General features: G+C 42.1%; 1 long non-coding RNA gene across 1 annotated transcript in view; it reads left to right on the forward strand.

The window, feature by feature from the left end:
• Nucleotides 1-13,095, forward strand: part of LOC132342819 (uncharacterized) — a 269,479-nt gene that overhangs the window by 21,032 nt on the left and 235,352 nt on the right. The window lies entirely within an intron of this gene.

Here is a 13,095-nt window from a genome sequence, read left to right on the forward strand (position 1 = left end):
GACTGAACAAGAACAAAATGCAACATCACATACTTGGAATGGATCCGGTAGATCACCTTCTGATCTGGAAAAAGTTACAGATCCTGACAGCAAGCTTAGGGCCTTTTGCTTTAGACCAAATAAAAATTACTTAGAAGCAAGTCCTGAAATCCTCAAAAAGGACCAGTGGGCAAAGAAAAAAGGGCAGTGCTGGAGGGATTTTCCACTTCTGCCAGTCATCCCAAAAGCCCACCCCACCTCAGCCACTGAGGGACCATAGGCATCCTTGGCTTGGGTCTCCCCGGTCCTCTGCTCCCTCCCAGCCTCACCCCTGTCCCAGCATTCTTCCCTCAGAGCACCTCTCACAGGGCAGGGTCATAGACTGTGGCTTTCAGACCTCAGTCTCCAAAGAGCTTCCGAAGCAGCTGGAAGATCTCATGTGGATGGTGAATGTTCACACTGAAACCCACGGGGGGAAAATAAATAAATAAAATGAAAGCATGGGAGAAAAAGGGTCAGCAAAAATAAACATCTTCCCTGGAAGACATCCCACAGCTGTGTACTGATGCAGCACAGTGCCAAGAGTTGGGAGCTTCCAAAATGTGTAGTTCTGGGTAGGAAGGAGAAAAGTCAGCCTCTGCCCGTGTGTCCCCACACCCGCACAGTGGCCACAACCCAGAGGTCAGAGAGGACTTCCCTAGGCATTGAGATTTGTGGAAGGAACTCCTTTCAAAGATGGGGCATCACTAAAGCAAGTCTGTGGTTTGGCCATGGAAGCCGGAATTGGACAGTGTGATGGGGTTTTAGGTCAGGAAGGTGTGTATATGAATCACGGTTCTACTACAACTTACTGATGACTGTGATCAAATCACATGACCTCTTAAATCCTCAATATCCCAGCCTCTGAAATAGGGTGTCATAAAGTAACCGTGATGTTATCTTGACGAGATAAGAGATTCTGAATATGAACAACTTGATAGTGTCTGTCCCATCCCAGACCCAGATGATGATCTTGCTGTCATAGTTCAGTCCCCAGCGTTCAGTCGTCTCCTCCACTTGGTATCACGTAAATGTTCACAGAAGAGCAGGCTTATTTCCAGTGGATGTTTATAGGCATTATTAACCAAGACAGGGAGGGACACCTGGTGTCTGGCAGGAAACCAGATAAAAACACTTGCCATTTAAAGTTTGCAAATAAATCTCTGTGGGATAATAACAATGATAATAATAATTATGTGGTTGTCAGTAGCAAGGTGGTACTTCACAATACTTGTCATACTGCCCAGAACTTTCATTTTCAAAGAGAGATTATCAGAATAGATTTGCCAATAGTGATTATAATGTACTTAGAAACAAGCCAGCTTCTGCCTCAGTGATTCCATCGACAGCTCCCTAGAATGTGTCTTTGTACTTCACCTTGAAAAGATGGATGGCATCCAAGGATGACAAGCGTAGCCTATGCACACCTTCAGCCCTACCTATCCTAATGTGGGGACAATTTGCAGCTTGGCATTACTCTGGAAATTAAGATCCCCCCCACCATAAAAGGGGGAATAAGTTGATCTCTGACATTCAGGAATCGTTAAGAAGAATCTTAAATCTTAGAAGAGGTGAAGTTTAAGAGAACTAGGCAAGTAAGGTACAAGAACTGCCAGACTAAGGGTTTCCCAGGTGGCGCTAAGTGGTAAAGAACCCGTTTGCCGATGCAGGAGACATGAGAGATTCAGGTTGGATCCCAGGGAACATCCCTTGGAGGAGGGCATGGCAACCCACTTCAGAATTCTTGCCTGGACAAAATCCTGTGGACAGAGGAGCCTGGCAGTCTACAGTCCACAGGGTCACAAAGAACTGGACACAACTGAGCACTTGCAGACTGAGAGGTCTTGGAGGTGGGAAGTGGTGGGGAATTATGACTGGCAACTAGTGACCCCAAGTGAGATTCATAGGGATATGGTTCTAATAAACCAGTCCTGTAAGGGCGAGTCATTTTGGAAGGTCTTTAACCCAGACAGTGGGGCTCAGAGAGTAACACTGTGAGCCTGGTATTGGACCCAGAGCGTAAATGGAAATGTCTCCTCTCATGTCTCTATTTTCTAACTAGGGTTTAAAGGTGTCAGCCTTTTAGGCAATGAGAACAAACACCATGAGCTCAGGTAGGGATGCAGAGACATCCCTTGTGGATCTGCTACTTCCTTCAAAGGTTAAATGAAATTGACAATTTAACACATATTCTTCAAGACCTACAATACAGTCTAAAACTTAAGAACTATCTAAGGCATTAAAATTCCTGGGGTTATCTTGATTCTACACTACCAGAGTAATGTTGGGCAAACAACCTCGTCTTCCTATATCAAGTTCCTCAGCTGTAATATGGGCTAATACTGCAACCCCTAAATGATTCTGTGAAGAGTCAATAAATGAATTAATCAATCCAGACAAGGACCAAGGAGGCATTCAATAAATTATACAGAAAAAAGGGCTCTCTTCCCATGTAAGTATGTAGATGACCCCATTTTTAACACCACTTCAGGGACTTCCCTTGTTGTCCAGTGTCTAAGACTTTGTGCTCCCAGTCAGGGGGTTGGGGTTTGATCCCTCGTCCAGGAACTAGATCCCACATGCCACAGCTAAAGATTCCTCATGCCACAGTGAAGATCAAAGATCCCGTGTGCAGCAACTAAGACCCGGTGCAGCCAACTAAATAAATATTAAGAAAATAAATTCTCAGGCCTCAAAATTTTTAAAAATAAAATCACTTCAAAATATTATATTTTATGGAGGGAGCATGGTTATTGATTCAGTCTTATAATAATGGATATTACTATAGCTTTTATTTTTGTCTTTCCAAACAGTGCTAAAATAATCACTCATGTACTCATATCCTTATACCTTTAAGAAAATATTTCTGATTAATTCCTCAAAGTGTAGCACACTTATTACTTATTATCCATTTGTCCTCTAATGGCTTTTGAGTCTGAGTAGTTGAGTGAAAGTTGTCTAAGTGGAGAAAGATGTGTTTGTGAGAGGAACGACTACCTTGAAGAAACTTTTCTAGGTCCTAGAAGCAGTGCATGTAAAATTTACATGAAGAACTGCATGAGTAAAGGAAGGGTTCAGTCCCTGTCTGAACCCTAGAATGGGGAATATGAGGCAGGCAGGATTGATGACCAGGAAGGAGATCAAGAGGGAATCTAAACTTTATTCACCCTCAGGTGCTAATGACTTGTAAGCTCTTAAAGAGTTGTGTACTACCAAGTGACAAGGCTTCTAAATAGAGCAGCAGCTGTCCGCTAGAGAAGGGTTTCCGGAGGCATGAAATACAAACCACAGATGACTGTTCGTGGTAGTATGAACACACAACAATAAATATTGCTTTTGTTCAGTCATTAAGTCGTGTCTGATTCTTTTGCAACTCTATGGTCTTTAGCCTTCCAGGCTCCTCTGTCCATGGGATTCTCCAGGCAAGAATACTGGAGTGGGTTGCCACGCCTTCCTCCAGGAGACCTTCCCAACCCAGGGATCGAACCCGTGTCTCTTATGTCTCCTACATTGGCAGGCAGGTTCTTTACCACTAATGCCACTTGGGAAGCCCAATTTATCTTTAACATCTATTAAAACTTGCTTAATCTCCTGTTTAACACTGCCACCACCAAAGAGTAGGCATTGGGCTGAGAGTCTACAGGGAGAACCGTTTCCAGCACTATTTTATTTTCATTGTATTTATTTGTACATAACCTCTACTTATGACAGTTGCTATTGTTTTTCCATACATGAGAAAGGCATACATGTTCTTTTCAAATAGGTTAAATGTGTAAATCCATTTTAAAAATGGAATTTGGAGAAACATGGAGCTAGACTGAGAGGAATGTGGGAAATAGATTTTGCTTAATTTCTGCTGCATCAGCCAACCCTGATGATTGCTGTTACAGTAGCCAATTCTATGCCTTGGTCTTATTCAGATGATTTCAAAAATTAAATCAACTTAAAGCACATATGATTCTTCAGTTGAGGCATGGAGCTCATCACATGAAAGTGGTTTTCCTCTAACCATCTCTTACCAACATTCTCACGGCAGTGACCACAGTCTCCGAAGAATTTAGCCTGAGTTCTGGCCATTTACTTTAAAAGCCATTGCTGGACTAGGAAAAAAAAAAACTAGAAATGTTTTAATCATTGATATCTTATAAATCCAATTTGGGGATTAGTTTACCATATTCAGAGTGTTTCACTCAGCCTCAAGAAAAAGGTTTAAAAATTCAAGTTTGTAACTGCCCTTTGAAACATAAACCCAAGAATAGTTTTATTGCAACTACAGCACACTCCCAGAACAAACATGTGGCAGATGCTTGAAATTTGGAGATCAAATCCAAAATTTCAGAAGCACATCTTTTTCTGTATTTCAGGAAGGAGGGAGTAATCCCAGAATTGGCCTGATTTGACTGGTTAGTTTTTTTTTTTTTTTCCCTGAATCCCATAAATGGAACTGAATATTTAGGAATTTTATGCCCCACAAAATATTTATAGGTTATCTATGATTCCTTGAGATTTTGGATAGTTATAGCTCTGCACAAGGCTTTCCAAGATACTTTTTTTTTTCTTTTAAGTGCCAAAGAGGCTGACATCTATCCTGGGAAACTGGTAGGGATTAGATATTTTTTAGGTCACAAGTTAAAAGATTCCTAATACTCACAGACATTCTATGTCTAGGAATGTTTGTTAATTTGAGCCCCTTTCTCTCTCCATGTTTATCTTTAATCTCCCAACCAGCTGTCTCCCATAAAAAGATATTTCTGTTTTTAGTTACAAATCTGTTTAGAGATAAAACTCACTCATAAATACACAACCACATGCAAAGATTTTTTTTTTTTCTGCTGACAGTACAGGACTAACTCCAGATGAAAAATATTAAGTTTGTTTAGAAATAGAAAATACATTCTCTTTCCCTTGAAGGGGGCCCATGTTTTATGGATGTTCAAAATCTCTTCATATCTCTATGTGAGTCTCTCTTATATGCTGGGCTTCTCTGGTGGCTCTGAAACCAATGCAGGAGAGGCAGATCCATGGGTCAGGAAAGATTCTCTGGAGAAGGAAATGGCAACCGACTCTAGTCTTCTTGCCTGGGAAATCCCATGAACAGAGGAACCTGGTGGGCTCTTGTCCAGGGGGCCATAACAGAGTCAGGATGTGATTTTCGTGACTAAAAACCAACAACAAAGGTCTCTTGGTGTCTGTGTGTGAGCCTCTCTTGGAGAGTACAACCTTCCGTTACCTTAGTGATGAGGTCCTTCAGTCAGAATAGTTGGGTGCATTCCTAATTGAGGAATTAACTCCTTGCAAAGGAAAACGTTAGTTGCCTAAGGAAAAGAAAACAAGCTGAGAAATAAGTCTGTAAATTGCTGCAAATATGGCCACTATTACCTGAAAGACTGACTCCATAGCCTATTTTTATTTGCTTGTGGCTCACTCTGGGAAACTGATGAGATCTTGTATTTTCTTTCTTCTTTTGCTGTTACTTTCAAAACCAAGTACTGTGTCTGCCGCAGAGTATTTGATCAGTGCTCAAATGTATTGTTTGCTGCTAATTGAATTATCTTATTATATAATAAATTGTGCAAAAAGAACAAAATTTAGACATTGCTTCTTTCTCAGTGACTTACTTAGAGCTTAGGATTCCATCTTTCCCACATGTGTGTGTTAGTCGCTCAGTTGTGTCCAACTCTTTGTGACCCCATGGACTGTAGCCTGCCAGGCTCCTCTGTCCATGGGATTCCCCAGGCAAGAATATTGGAGTGAGTTGCTGTTTTCTACTCCAGGGGATCTTCCCAACCCAGGGGTTGAAACCAACGTCTCCTGTGTCTCCTGCACTGGCAGATGGATTCTTTACCTCTGAGCCACCTACGAAGCTCATCTGTCTCACATTTTCATCGCCATTAAACTTGATTTAAAAGGGAGCATGTTCCAGTTCTTTTTCCGGATTGGTTGTAATTGTCTGAGCAGACCTGTCATAACCACACCCTGCTTCTTGTTGAAGCTCATTCAGTAACAGCTGATACAATTTATTGCTACCACACACTGAACAGTGTTAGATGAAACACGTCATTGGCTATATTTCATCAAGCATGTAAAGTAGCTACTCCCATCTCCATTTTACAGACAAGAGAGTTGAGACTCAGGGAAGTCAAATTACTCACATTCATAAGACAGACTCTAAGTTTATTTGCTTATAGATCATCAGATACTCCATCACATGAGGCTGCATCCTCTAAACAGAAGGATGGAATGAATAACTTCAATTGAGCCCTTCTGAATATCAAATGGTGTGGTGGTTATTCTGCCCACTTTCTCTCATTCTAGCTCACTAAAGTCTGATGAAATCAGTACTAATTATCCTGTTTAGAATTAAGATAGTGAAGGCTGAGCCTGGAGGAGGGCATGGCAACCCACTCCAGTATTCTTGCCTGGAGCATCCCAATGGACAGAGGAGCCTGGTGGGCTGCAGTCCATGGGGTTGCAAAGAGTCAGACATGACTGAGAGACTAAGCACAGCACAGCACAGTGAAGGCTGAAACAACTTATGTAAATTATCTAAAAATAGAGAGCCTACCCATGGATGCCTGTTGCAGAGAACTCAGCGTTTTGAGAAATGTTGTCTTGGGTTGAATTTTCAATGAACTAGCCCAGGCCCACTTTCATCTGCCTCTGGTTTACGGAATTATTTCATCAAGTACAAGTTCTTATTCTAGAATTCAAAGGTGCAGTATGGCCTGAACCATTAACCCTGTTGTTAATTATTTGCATGTGGATCTTGATGCTGCAGATTCAGATCACCAGCTTCCTTCGAAAAATAGAGCCACTGCTTGCTGACCGGAAGGCCACCTTGGACAGGACTGTGGTTCCAACAAAGATTGCTCATTTCCCCTGTGTTTCAATAAGGTTCTGTCTTCCAGTCTGCTAATCTTACAAATGGCAAAACCAGAACCTGGAGGGGAAGGCATTTGTTTAGAGCTTCCCTCATGATAACCTCTTTATCCACTTAGACAGGTTAATTAAGCCAGCAGACTGAAAACTTGCTCTTTTTCCCATTTCTTCCTACATCCAGTTGATTTTTCCTTAGAATCACTTCAATTTAATGATTACTATCTATCTTCACTGTACTTTCTCTACTTAAACTGTGAATGTGTGTGTGTTCATGCATGGTTAGGAGGTGATTAAGATATTCATACAGGGGTTGTGTGTGTGTATATATTAGAAGTGTGGATCATTTCACCAACTCCATAGTTGGTGTTTTGTTTTCTTATATATACATTATCTTCTTTCCATCCTTCACAAAGCCAGCCAGAATGATAGTGGCATTTCATAATCTGATTGCACCCACAACTCTGTGTCTAACCTACGTATGTTGATTTCTTGTGGCTTATGAAAGTAAGAAGAACTCTGGAACAACAGGGGCCTTTAATGACTCTTCCAAACATCCCTGTCTGTCCTTACTCTCTATCACCACCCCATGAACTGGAACAGTCCAGCTACACTGGGTTTCCAAATACTCTCAACATACCACAGGTCATTTGGTTGTCTCTGCAATTTTGCTATTCCCTCTCCTTGGATACCCTTTTATGGGCAGAGTCAGGTCCAAGCTATGTCTCCTGATGCAAAGTGAGTGCTGCTTGACTATGGTGCTCCAGGCAGTATTAAAAATGAAAGATTCTGTTAAGAAATGTTCTGTGTGCTAATCAGAGTTTGGGGGCAGCCCAAGCCCATTTGCAATTTCCAGAGTTAGATGCTGCAAGTGAAAAATGAGCTGACAAACTTAACACTCTTTGCAGAAACCTCTGGGGAGAGGATCTGGCAGCTGAGCATGCCAGGTTAATACCTGAGTTACAAGGTGTTCATGAGCACCCTTGGTTGCAGGACTCAGATGTGAACAAAAGCCTCTGAGGGTGGCTCTAGGGCCCCTTGCCTTGCCACCACCTGGCTGAGAGCAACAGGCAGACTGATTCCTTTAGGCTCCGTCATCCACTGGGCCCTGGGGAGTCACTTTTTTCTATTTTAGTGTTTTAAAAAAAGCATCTACTCGGTCTTTCTCAAGGCCTTAGAGGGAACGAGAATAAAGGCTGATGGCCCAGCTTAGCCTGACCTCAAATCTGCTTTGCTTTACAAATGAAAATTCCTGTGACATCACTTTGTGGTGATGGGTTTCTTAAAATAATAGCTGATTAAAATCATGAGTCATAGAAGACCAGAAAAGAAAAAGCACTAGCATTTATTTATACTTCATTAGAAGACAAAAAAAGTAGCATTTATTATGCCTTGTAAGCTGGGTACTTTACATACGTTATCTTATTTATCCCTAATCTTTTAAAAATATTAGCATTTTCAATGGAGGAAGCTGGTGGTTAGAGAAGGTTTACATAATTGACTCTGGGGTATATAGCTGGCCATCATCACAGGCAGGGTTTGAACCAGGGTTGCTCCAAGTTGATCCAAGTTCAGCCCACATGGTTCCCACTGCACAAATCTTTGTGCCTCCACTGAAGTTTCCTGTAGCAAATTTGGAGCCTGAAAGCTTTGGGCTTGCAGATCAGAGGCCAGAATATGAGTATTTAAATAATATGACCCTGGCAATCCCAATAAGCCCGGCAGCTTGTCCAGGGTTCAGGCTCCTCATCTAGGTAGGCTTATAAAGCATCAGGTTTCACTGTTTAAAGAAACCCACCCAAACTATCCTTGTCAGGGATTGAAACCTTAAGCACACTGGTGATATCAAGTTTTCAAGTGTTTTGCCGAGAAAAACAATATTCTTCTTGGGCTATAGCCTGGAGTATGTAGAATCCATCTATTACTCTGTGGACTCTGGATTAAACCAGGGCTTCAGGCACCAGTAGTATACCTGCAGAATTCCTGCCCACCCATCAGCACCATGGTATGTTCTGGAAGTCAACCCCAGACCCATGCTGGGCACTCAGTGAGAGGCAGGAGCCAAGACCCTGGTTAGCAGTTTGCAGTTGGGATGACCGCAATGCATGTTTGTTACTTTGGACTGACCAGCAGGCTTGGATTACATACAACCCCCACACCAGTGTAAGAATCAGAGATGATATTTATAATAATTCTGAACAGTTAATTTCCTTACAGCTTATGGGTAATATGGAATGTGAATTATGTAATTAATTTTTTTAATATTGTGGCTAGAAAGAACTAAATATGAGATCAACTTTAGCAAGTGTATGCAGTCTTATTCCACTGAAAATAAATGGCTTTCCTCTGTCCCAAATAGTGTGCTGATGAAATGGTGAGCTATCATTAATTAAATCCATATTGATTTTAACCTGCTGTCACTAATCAAGGTCCTTTTAAAACATTGCTGTAAAAAACATGCATGTCCTCCAAGCAGCAGGTAGCCTAAACAATAGGATGATTGTCTGAGTCTTCCAGAAACTTGGGAGTTTGCTGTGTTTAGTTAAAGCTGAGTTGGTAAAGACTGGTTAAGACCACCAAGCTGCTTCTGAGCTTGCCAAGGTCTATTGTGTGACCTTATGATGTCAGAGGCTGAAAACACCAGCCTCAGATCGTGCTAAGCACCTCGGCTTTTGAATGTGCAGGGACCCATAGCTTAGTTACATCAGTGCCATCTTTCCCCAGATTCCCCATACCCCAGGCCACCCCACTTCTTTATTCTTTATCCCAGAAATATCCTGAGCCCCTTGCCTTCCGGGAGGCAGAGCTGAGACTTGTTCCTCATCTCCTCTTTTGGCTGCCTTGTGAATTAGCCCTCTCTTTGCCACAAACTTTGGCATCTCAGTGTTTCGGTTTGTTGCACATGGTGATTGCTTCTTGGAAGAAAAGCTATGACAAACTGAGACAGCATATTAAAAAGTAGAGGCAATACTTTGCCAACAAAGGTCTGTCTAGTCAAAGCTATGGTTTTTCCATTAGTCACGTATGGGTGTGAGAGCTGTACCATAAAGAAGGCTGAACACAGAAAAATTGATGTTTTTGAACTGTGATGTTGGAGAAGACTCTTGAGAGTCCCTTGGACAGCAAGGAGATCAAATTAATCAATCCTAAAGGAAATCAACCTGAATATTCATTACAAGGACAGATGCTGAAGCTGAAGCTCCAATACTTTGGCCACCTGATGCAAAGAACCAACTCATTAAAGAAGACCCTGATGCTGAGAAAGATTAAAGGCAGGAAGAGAAGGGGATGACAAAGGATGAGATGGTTGGATGGCATCACCAACTCAATGGACATGAATTTTAGCAAGCTCTGGGAGATGGTGAAGGACAGGATAGCCTGACATGTTGCATGCAGTCCATGGGGTTGCAAAGAGTCAGACACGACTGAGCAACCAAACAACAACAAAAACATGGGGCTAAAGGAACCTAGCTCAGTAACACTAGGAGCTCAGGATAAATTGGTATGGGAAACTGCATGAAACCAAATAGGGCTCCCAATCTCGTGGGGCTTTGAGTCTAGAGGATGAAAAAGGCATTAATCCACATATCACACTCATGAATGAATAGTTACCAATTGAGATAAATATTGTGGAGGGAAGAAACAGGCTTGTGTGTGAGTAGAGAACAATAAAACCTGATTTTTGAATGACAGGATTCCCTGTGGAAATGACATGTGAATTAACCAGACAAAGAGGACTTTGGAGATTCAGGTGGGAAATGGGGGTCAGATGGTACTGCATGCATGGGTGGCTGTGGCAGCAGGAAGAATGGCTCCCTTAAAGAAGCTGGGTGAAGCGCCTTGTAGTAGGAGCTTAGAGGCTCAAGAGAGAATGTTGTTAGACAGACCTAGAAAAGAAGGGAGAGGCCAGCATGGCCTTGTAATTCAGGGGTAGTACTTTGTCTTTATCCAAAGACTGTGTGTTAGTTGGACACCACAAGAGCAGTGGATCTCAACAGTGTGGTCCCAGACCTGCAGCTTCTGCATTACCTGGAAACTCATGGGAAAGGCAACTTCTCAGGCTCCACTCCAGACCTGCTGAATGAAAAACTAGGGGAGAAGCACCCAGCAATCTTGAACAAGCTCTCTGGGAGATTTCTGTGCATGCGAAAGCTGGAGAAAGACCACCAGGGCAGAAACGCTAGACAGGAACCTGGATTCGGGGAGTCAGTGGGGAGGGGTGGCGTGGGCATGATGAAGTCAGCTTCAGGAGAAGAGCACAAGGCTGATAGTGCTGGGGAGGCTGAGGAGGCCCTGGGAGCCTCAGGGAGTTCTGGGGAGAGAAGATATGACCCAGACTCATCGAGGAGGCCCTGGGAGCCTCAGGGAGTTCTGGGGAGGGAAGATACGACCTAGACTCATCCTTGGCTTCACTTGACGTCTGCACTCTTGCTCCCCTTTGTTTCGTTGTCTTCACCTATTTCCAATACATGTTTCTCTCATAGGCAGAATTGCATTTAAGACCTTTTCTTCATCTGTTTTGAAGCATAGGCAATATATAAAGCACACACATTTTTTTTTTAATTCACAAAGGGAATATATATTTGGGAATGAGCCTCTCTCACCTGAGGATATGAGCTCAGCCAGCAGGGTCATCTCAAGGGCAAGCTACTAAGACAGTGGTCACTTACTGGATTTTCAAAAGCTTTTCCCCCTCCCAAGTTCAAGCTACACAATGACGAAACATACCATGGCCTTCCCAAGCTAAATTATTGAATAAAAGTAAATGACATGAAACTACAGTTTCAAAAACGGATTCTTTCCTGGTTTATTTCTATTCTGGTTTATTTTACTGCAGTGGACTTTTCCCTTGATTTTAACCAGAAATCGGGACATAAAATGTTTTGAGTCCAGCATATTTCAGAAAATAAAGTAGACAGGGGTGAGCAGGGAGGTGAGAGTGGTTCTGTGAAGTTTTATTGAAACTGGTGCGGGTACAGATGAGGCCAAGTCTTCAAGCTGGTTATATTGAGGACACCTGTCCTACCTACTGATCCCTGAGCCTTGTCTTCAGATCTCTGAATTTGCTGGCTTACGCTATGCCTCAGGCATCCGTCTTCTTTAGAATCTCTCCATTTGGTGCTCCTAATGTTCATCAGCCAGTATCTTGGAAAAAAGATGTTTGCAGAATTATATGTTCAGCCAGCGGCCTGACAAATTTAGCATTACAGATGCCAAGTCTTGAACTGGAAATCAAAGCTCTGGTTTCACTGCTGTGCTATTAAACTGTTCACATCAGGATGTCATATGGCATGTCTAGTGCCTCTTTAGACACCTGGAAATAATTTTTTAAAGAATTGGTTGGGGTTTCTCAGAGGTTCACCTGTGTCTGAGTCATCTAGGGATGGTTATTGAAGAAGTAAATATCCTGGACTCACCTCATACATATAGAATCAGAATCTTTAGAAATGAAGGCGTCATGTGTACCCCGCAGGTGATTCTCACCCACTTGAAATGTCTTAGCACAATTGACTCAGTCACCTGCTTATCCCCTCATTTAGCAATATTTACTCAGCACCCATTGTGTGTCAGGAATTGTCCTTGGTGCTGGCTGTATAGACATAAATAAGATAGGCTTGGTTCCTGCTCTCACAGACTTTTTTCATCTAGTCTTTTGCTGTTTTTCTCTTTCCTTTCCCATTTTCACATTCCACATGTAAGTAGATTTGATTTGCCTACTTTTTGTTAGCTTTAGAGTTCTTCACGTACTTTTTAGAAGCCTTATGTTTAATGGGACCTGCTGGCATGTTAAAAATGTAATTACATTACTCACCAAATTCAGAGTGATTGGGTCTGTCAAACCCTTATTCACTCATTTTTTCACTTATAGTTCACTTATTTTTTCACTTATTTATTAATCATCCATCTATCCACCCATCCACCTATTCATCAATCCACCCATCCATCCATCCACCCATCCATCCATCAGTGCCGACAAAGCCTTCATAATAAGATAATGAGATAGAGTCTTATTAATTTATTTGATTAAATTCCAGTCAATTAAATAAATGAAATCAAGTAAGTTTTCTCATTGTGAGATTATTACCCTGGATCTGTCTGTCTTGAATTTCTGTCTCTTGGATCTCATGTTACTTGACAACTTAGTGATCACATCCCAGGGACCAGAATGCAACCCCCCACATGCCTGTTTATTTTGGTGAG

Source organism: Bos taurus, chromosome 18 (genome assembly GCF_002263795.3).
Source record: "Bos taurus isolate L1 Dominette 01449 registration number 42190680 breed Hereford chromosome 18, ARS-UCD2.0, whole genome shotgun sequence".
NCBI classification, from domain to species: Eukaryota; Metazoa; Chordata; class Mammalia; order Artiodactyla; family Bovidae; genus Bos; species Bos taurus.